Below are 7,856 nucleotides of genomic sequence, written 5' to 3'. Positions count from 1 at the left end.
GAAACGTATTATCTTTTTTTTTTTTTTCATATATAGGTAAGACGTTAGCTTTATTAGCTTTTTTTCTTTTAAAGATTTTGGTTTTATATTATTTATATGAACACATTCACATTGTAGCTGTCTTCAGACACACCAGAAGAGGACATTGGATCCCATGACAGATGGATGTGAACCACCGTGCAGTTGCAGGGAATTGAACTCAGGACCTCTGGAAGAACAGTTAGTGCTCTTGACCACTGAGCTGTCTCTCTAGCCCCTGAAAACTATTATCTTACTGCATAAGTCTAAGCTTCCAACATACCCGCTCCTTCTCTCTGTCTGTCTCTGACTTGGCTGTAGCAAAGGTCAGGTTCCTTAGGAGGTTCAGGACAATAACCAGAACACAGTGAATGGATGGCAGTGTGTGCGAATGGTTCAAGGTTTCAGCTGTGCTAATATGGCTGCATGCTTGTCTCAGGGGAGTTTCCTCAGTCGATAAATAAGAGTGATTTTGCCATGATAGGGGTGAAGGTTCACTGACTTCAGATCCTGAAGGCTGCGTTCTAGTTTATTCTCTGCGAGGGTGTCGTCTCTGTCAACAGTAAGGACCAATTCCTGTTGACCCCGTTTGCCTCTTTATCTGTGGACCTTGGTTCTCTTGGCTGTGGTCCATGCTTCTGTTCTTACTACGTGTTAACACAGTGCAGGGTACCTCAGAGACAAGGACCTTAAAGAAAAAATACTCAATATCTGAAACTTCTGTTGAAATGTTACTACCACTACTCCGTGTATACGAATTCATTTTAAAAACTCATTTATTTGTGACAGTGCTAATGAGATACAGTTCAAGCTAGAAACAGGATTTAAACCTACCCAACCTAGTTCCAAGGCCTGTATGCTTAATTATTAAGCTAGATGACCTCTTATAGCCGGGACTAGTCGGGAGGAAAGAAAGGAGACATGACCTGTAGTTGTAGGTGACCTTTTGTTCTTTGATCTCTCTGTACCAATTTTTAAAAATTGAAATGAATGTGCCTCAAATTAAAGATTATGAATCGGCGGGATGAATGCTTATAAAATGTGATCAATATATTTCTAATTATTAAATTATTATTATCATTATTACTATATGTGTGAATGTGTATGAGAGAGAGAGAAAGGTATTCATGGTTTATTTGTGTGTATGCATGTGTGTGTGTGTGAGAGACAGAGACAGAGAGACAGAGAGACAGAGACAGAGACAGAGTGAGTTTTATGTTTATGGCGTATGTGCCAAGGCACGCAAGTGGTCAGAGGACAGCTTTGTTAAGTCAGTTCTCTACTTACACATTTACGTAGGTTCCAGGGATCAAACTCAGGTTGCTAAGCTGTGCAGCAGATGCTCACTGGACCATCTCACACTGGCCCTAGGCTATCAGTATTTAAGATAAATAACGAATACATTAGAACTCACCTTTTTTTTTTTTTTTTTTTTTTTTCCAAAAATGACCTTTGGTCCCCAAATCAATCTGTGAAATGTAATTTTAATTCCCGAACAGAAATAGTCATTTAAAATTTTATGTCAACTAAGCAACTAAGAATTTCTTTGGCTTTTATTCAGTGAAGCTTCTTGAAAGTACTTCAGCTGGCTAAGTGAATGATCACACAATACAACTTTATTGCCATCTAGTGGCAGTGTGGAGCATTGCAGAAACGCCTGCAGAAATGCTGAGTTTTGTGCCCCCTACCCCACCCCCCGCCCCCCATTCTTGGCAGCCACCTTCTTTGTCTCTATCAACATAACCAGTTCTCTGAGGTGGCACCTCTTGACTCCCTTACCAGCAGCTTTGGCTGTACATTATGTTACTAATTTGATTTAGAACAGATTATTTGTTTAGATTTCTCATTTTGAAGGCACCATTTATCTTGAGAGTCCTCTCGGGGAACTTGCAAGACTCCTCATCTAAGAGACAAGTCTCTCAATGTGCACATGGATGAAAGGTCTGTCGTCTGAGTCCCAGATGATCAATGTGGGAAGACACCCATGACATATGATTAAATTATTATGAGATTCTTTAGAGTCAGAGGAAAAAGAAAGATAATATATCAAATATGTCTTAGGTGTTGCTCTGGGGGGTCACACTGTCTCAGCATGTAGCAGCATGAACAGAAAATGTTTATTGTCTCACACACTCTATGACTCCAGAGTTTCTAGATTCAAAGCCTGGCTTCTGGCAGTTTCTACAAGCCAGGCTGGGTCGCCTGTCCAAAACAGACCCATTAAGAGAGTCAAGCAACATTGAAAAGCTGAAATTTAGTCACTGTGGTCACGTGGGGAAAAGGAACAAGCCAAGAGAAGGCCCACTGACCTCCGAGCCTGTCTTTGTCCTGATGTGAACTTTAGGTTTAAGTAGAGGAAACCTTGAGGTATAGGGCTCTCTGGAGTTGGCCTAATGCGTTGTCAGAAGTGTGTGAAATCTCTTCTTGCAGCAGCAAATTCCTCTTCTGGATGTCATAGCAGATTTAGGTTTTCTCTCCCTCCAACATGGGATTCCTAGGAGTCTCTTGTTTTAATAATTGTCTGATACCAGCCCCTGCTTCCAGGCCAGGTCTCACTCTGTATCCCTGGCTGGTCTAGAACTCAATACATGGCCTAGACTGGCCTTCAAACTCATGCAGATCAACCTGTCTTTCCCTCATGAGTGCCGGAATAAAATGTGTGGGCCAGCACACTCCCGAAAGTGTCTCCCTTTTAAAGAACCATCTATCAGACCAGTTACATGGGGCCCAGGAACCTGGCATGGCTGGGTGTTCTGTCTCAGAGTTCTTCATTCAAGTGTAACATGGGGCTGCATTTTCTCAGAACTCTACAGGGTAGGAGGATGTGTTGCTAGGCTCACATAGAAGGCAGGTTTGGGGGTCTTGTTTGCTGCTGTCTAGATTCTCTGTTTCTCAGCATATAAGCCCCTTCCTTGGACCCTCCAGAGCAACAGAGATCTGGGCCACCGTGATAGGGAACAACCCCAGGCTTGTCACAGATGGTCCGGTTTTAAGGCTGGTTGCTACACCGCTATCAAGCTTTATCAAACAGTAGCAGTTTGCACTGTTTGACAGCTTCAAGACAGAGGAACTGAAGGGACATGTCTTTCTCTTCAAGGCTTTGTTCAGCCTTGCCGTGGCGACTGTCCTTAGTCTTGAGGGTGATCTCTCTGGTTGCTCACATTTACCTGTAAGATCACCTGTAGTGTCAGCTGCTTCCAGAGCAGATTAATCAGGAGGGGGGGGCCATTGGATCAGTCTGGATAGTTAGGAAGCCCTGTTCTGCTTTGTCTATCTATCTATCTATCTATCTATCTATCTATCTATCTATCTATCTATCTATCTATCTATCTACTTATGATCTATCACATCTATCATATCTATTTATCTATGTATCACCTATCTATGATCTATCTATCATCATCTACCACCTATCTGTTTATCTACCTATTTATCTATCCACCCATCTATCTACCATTTATCTGTCTGTTTACCTATTTATCCATCCATCCACATCCATCCTTCCTTCCACCCATCCATCCATCCATCCATCCTTCCACCCATTCATCCATCTATCCACTCATCCATCATCTATTTATCCTATTTATTGCGTGGGTATGTGTGATTGTGTATGTGTCATAGCATGTGGAGGTTGGGTTTCTCCTGCTGCCTTATGGGATCCAGAATCAAGTTCAGGTTATCAGGGTTCGACTTAACACTTCTACTCTCTAAGTCTTGTTCCTACTCCCAACCCTTAAGGCTGAAAGTAACCTCACATATAATTCAAGTCTCCCTTCTCGCCCCCCTCCCCTCCCTGTGATATAGAATCTCACTTGAGGGCCAGAAAAATGGATCTGAAGAATAGTATACAGAGGACTTGAAAGCAATAAGCTTAAAATTATTTTAATCTTTAACCAGAGCCAAAGAGCACGGCGTTAGGAGGATGTCGCTCATTATCCGGTTGTTGTCCACTCCTCTGTTTTGATGTCTTATGTATCCCAAGCTCGTCTTGGACTCACTATGAAGCTAAGGATGACCTTGAACTTCTGATCCTCCTGCCTGTACCTCTCTAGTGCTGGCATTAGAGGTGTGCACCATCATGCCCGGCTCTGTAATGCTTGGGATTGAAGCCAGGATGTGGTGTGAGCTAGGCAAGCACTCTATCAATGGAGCTACATTCTCAGTGCACTTTCTACACATTCATTTCAAGAGGCTTACTTATTTGCCTATTTGATAGATGTGTGCCTGAGTGCATGTGTGTGTTTTATGTGAGTGCATGCATAGGTTTTATTAAAGGTCACACACAGGCCTCAGATCCTCTGGAACTGGAGTTACAGGTGCTTGCGATCCACCAGATGTGCCCAGTGCCGTCCTGAGACCTGCGCACAGCTTGTGCCCCGTGGATTTCGTTCTTCACAGCCTCTTCATGCTGGTGTCTCCTGACATCAAAGAGTGATTTTCTTGACTAGAATCCCTACAAGATAGATCCTGCCATCTCTCCAGCTCCCCCTGCTTTGCAACTCTTTCCAGGTGTTTTCTTTCCTCATGGAGGTGACCTCAGCACAAAAATAGATCTGCCTGGATCTCCTGGCACTGGAGATGCAGATGGTTCCGAGATGCCTCGTGGGTACTGGGAGTTGAACCTGGATCTTCTGGATGAGCAGCCAGTGCTCTTAACTGCAGAGTCTACCCTCCACCCCTCTTTAGAAAAGTGTTTCGAAATCGTTGCATGTGCGTGCATGTGCCATAGTGCACTTGTAGACCTGATTTCTTTTATCCACCTTCACGTGGGGGATGAACCAGGGTCACTAGACCTGCATAACTAGTGCCTGTACTTGAGCCATCTTGCCAGCCCACAAACGGGTCTTGATATGCCAAATCTAGCATCTATCAATTTAATACTATCTTTATGTTTACCCCTAGATTTTGTGTTCCTAGGATGTAATTAATGGTTTAAAGGCATGAGCAAGTAAATGCATGAACGCGTAGCTCACTCTTGCCCATTGATCTTTTGGACACTTGTGGGAGCAGGGTAAGGTATTTTTAAATCCCTCCTCTGTGCTTTCTAGGGACGTTATGATTTATTAACTGTCCCATTACCTGGCCAGCAGCCTCTGAGCCTGTAGTATCATCTCTGCCTCATGGTGCCGAGGTCCTTCTATTCTGGTTATGCTGAGGTCAGGTGCTCAGTGGTTAGAGCACTTACGACTCTTGCTTCCTAGCACCTATATCAAGACTCACAACTTTCTGTAACTTCAGTTCCAGAGGATCTGATACCCTCTTCAGGCCTTTCTGGATGCTTGCATGCATGTGGTGCACACAAACTCATGCAGGGGCATGGATACCTACGCATTAAAAAGCAAACCAACCCTGAAACAAAATGGCACGAGGAACAGGGCCTGGAGAGATGGCTCAGTAGTTAGGAGTGCTTGTTTTTCTTCTAGAGGACTAGAGCTTGGTTCTCAGTATCCACATCATGCAGTCACAGTAGCCCATGATTCTAGCTCCAGAAGATCTGATACCATCTTCTGGCTTCTCCAGGCACTTATGTATATGTGCACACACATATATGCAGGCACTTACACATATGTGCACACACACATGCATCTGCACACACACACACATACACACAAATAAATCCAGTATTGTGTCGTCAAAAAACCCCATGAAGTTAAAACACCAAAGATGGCGACTCTATCTGGGTCATTCAACAGCTGATGTTGACAAGACCAAAAAAAAAAAAAAAAGGCTACATCCTTATGTGTGTGTGTGTGGGAGGTTCTATACAAGGCAATTCAAAAAGAAACCTTGAGGCTTTCAACATGGCTCTGGGGTGGGAGCCAGAAATGAAAACCTTCCCTGTATTGGAACCACAGACACATTCTTGTGATTGTTGGGACCTGACTCTATCCAATGACTGAAGGAAAAAAAAAAAAAGGCCAGGGAGAGAATTTAATCCAAGGTGGCCTCCTTATGGTTTTGAGCCATATTTGAGGCATGATCTCAGCTTCTCTGTAGAGAAACTTGACTTCAGTCCAAGCTAACAGCAGTTGATGAGACTCAGTGGACCACGTGTTAATTTCAATCATATTAAGCTACAAAAAATATGTATCGCAGAAGCAGTGAGATACAGTTATCGCCTGGGGAGAACAGAGCAACATGTCTCAGAAGGAAGCCTTTAAAAGTATTTATGTGTGGGAAGGGAAGACAGGGAGGAGATCAAGAGGAAGTGAGGCCAGTTGCAAGAGGGTCCACCACGGCTGCTCTTCACCTCAGCGTTGCAGAATAGAGGGTTGTGGAGATGCCACACACTGTTGCATACACCACCAGCACCAAAACTAGCTCAGGCTCCTTAGAGTAACCCAGCAGGTTACCCAGTAACCTAGCTCCTGGCATCAGATATAGTGTAGAGGGTGGGTATAGGCTTTGGTGCGGTATAAAGGACAGAAACGCACTTACTTATAGTCCCAAAGGCTAGGAATGTGCCAGGCAGGCTGGTTTCCAGGGAGGCCTTTCTTCCTGGATTGCAGTTAGCCTCATATGGCAAGGGTATGTAAGTGAGTGTGTGTGTGTCTGTGTGTGTGTGTCTATGTGTGTGTGTCTATGTCTGTGTATGTGTCTGTGTATGTATGTATGTATCTCTCTGTGTGTCTGTGTGTCTGAGTGTGTATCTGTGTGTGTGTATGTGTCTGTGTGTGTCTGAGTGTGTGTCTGTGCTTGTGTCTCTGTGTGTGTCTGAGTGTTTGTGTCTGAGTGTGTGTCTGTGCCTGTGTTGTGTGTGTGTTTCTGAGTGTGTGTCTGTGCTTGTGTCTGTGTGTGTGTGCCTGTGCCTGTGTGTGTGTGTCTGAGTGTGTGTCTGTGTGTCTGAGTGTGTGTCTGTGCCTGTGTGTGTGTGTCTGTGCTTGTGTCTGTGTATGTGTGTGTGTCTGTGCCTGTGTGTGTGTGTCTGTGCTTGTGTCTCTGTGTGTGTGTGTGTGTCTGAGTGTGTGTTTGTGCTTATGTCTGTGTGTGTGTCTGAGTGTGTGTCTGTGCCTGTGCCTGTGTGTGTGTCTGTGTGTATGTCTGTGTGTGTGTGCATGTGGAGGTCAGAGGACAACCTACAGGAATTGGGAAGTGGTTCTCTTCTTCCACCACGTGGGTCCTGGGGATTGAATTCAAGTTTTCAGGCGCAGCAGCAGATACCCTTACATACTGAGCCCAGGAAAAGCCATTTTTCATTTGTAAAAATCAGCTGTATGAGAACAGGTGATGTTAGATGTGCATCACAGACACTGGTTATTGTCTGCTAAGCTGCAGTCTCATGGAGTCCAGACTGGCCATTTGGGAGTGAATGGCCTTGAACTCCTGATTGGCCTACTGCTGAGATTACAAGTATTACGGGCCTGCCTGGTTCCAGAGATTTTTAAAAAATTATATATATATTTTTTAATGAGCTCTTTCCAGCTGTACAACCCCCTCACTCCCTAGAGACTTGTCTGTCTCTCCAGGCTCCCTTTGTTCCCTTGTGAGGCTTCCTTGCCTCTTTCACAGGTATTTCCGGATACATTTTCTCCAAATGTTCTAGGAAGGTCTGTTTAACCAGGTTGGTTTATACAGTGAATGGTTCTGCCCTTGTGGACTGGGGACTGTGGGCAAATTATTTACTATCTCCAGGTCTCAGGTTCCTTCCTCACCTTCCAGGTGAGAGTGACATCAAGGATTGTCTCAAAGTGTGTGTGTGTGCATATTTTATATGGACTTATCATGGACTTTACCATATATATATATATATATATATATATATATATATATATACACACACGTGTGTGTGTGTATATGTATATGTATGTGTGTATATATATGTGTATATATATATATAT

The sequence above is a fragment of the Mus caroli genome, chromosome 10 (assembly GCF_900094665.2).
Source record: "Mus caroli chromosome 10, CAROLI_EIJ_v1.1, whole genome shotgun sequence".
Taxonomy (NCBI): domain Eukaryota; kingdom Metazoa; phylum Chordata; class Mammalia; order Rodentia; family Muridae; genus Mus; species Mus caroli.
This window is presented reverse-complemented; position numbering follows the sequence as displayed.